The sequence below is a fragment of the Triticum aestivum genome, chromosome 4D (genome assembly GCF_018294505.1).
Source record: "Triticum aestivum cultivar Chinese Spring chromosome 4D, IWGSC CS RefSeq v2.1, whole genome shotgun sequence".
In the NCBI taxonomy this organism is placed as follows: domain Eukaryota; kingdom Viridiplantae; phylum Streptophyta; class Magnoliopsida; order Poales; family Poaceae; genus Triticum; species Triticum aestivum.
This window is the reverse complement of record NC_057805.1, coordinates 331,094,504-331,095,285: the sequence shown is the minus strand read 5'-3', so window position 1 is coordinate 331,095,285 and position 782 is coordinate 331,094,504.

The window sequence follows — 782 nt, the reverse complement described above, 5'->3', positions numbered from 1 at the left end:
GCGCCGCCGCCCTGCTTGCCGCCGTCCGCCACTCGCCGCCGCCGCGGTACGCCGCCGACGCCGCCCGACCCAGCGCCCCGACGCCGGCGCGCCACCGCCTGCGGCCACGGCGCCGCCCTCGCCGCCGTCCTCCTTCCTCCTCGCCGCCATCTCCCCCGAGCCCCGGCGCCTCCTCCTCCTCCACGCCGCCGACAGCAGCCCAGCTCCGGCCACCGTCGAAACCGAGCCCGATCCAGATCGAGTCAAACCCTAAGGTTGACCCCGAGACCCCCCGAAATATTCCTAAGTCATATGATTTTACAATATGTGCACCTGTTCATTGCATCGTAACTCGCTGCATATAGCTCCGTTTCGCGCGTGTAATATATCAAAATGTTCGTATGCTCTTAATTTCGTTATATTGCACCATGTTCATTTGAGGCCATCTTGATGCCCAAATCTCTGGTGCAAGAGTGCTAGTTGCTGTTATCTGCTATTACTTATCAGAACTTGAGGATTTGTTATTTTTGTATCATTTAATCTATGCATCTTATGGGCATGAGCTCTACATGTGTTTTGTTGTATGCCATGCCATCTTTCCAGAGGTGTATGCCATATATTTTTGTGATCTCTGTGGTGACTAGCACAAGCATGCAAACTAGGCTCCGTAATGTTTCTGATTTCAGAGACGGTATTTTCTCTGTCTGTCTGTTGTTATTTTGTTGCCATGTAAACTTGATGCTACAGGGAGATCCATGCATATTTTGGAGATGTTCAGTAAGGATGTTTTGTAGCTATTGTTG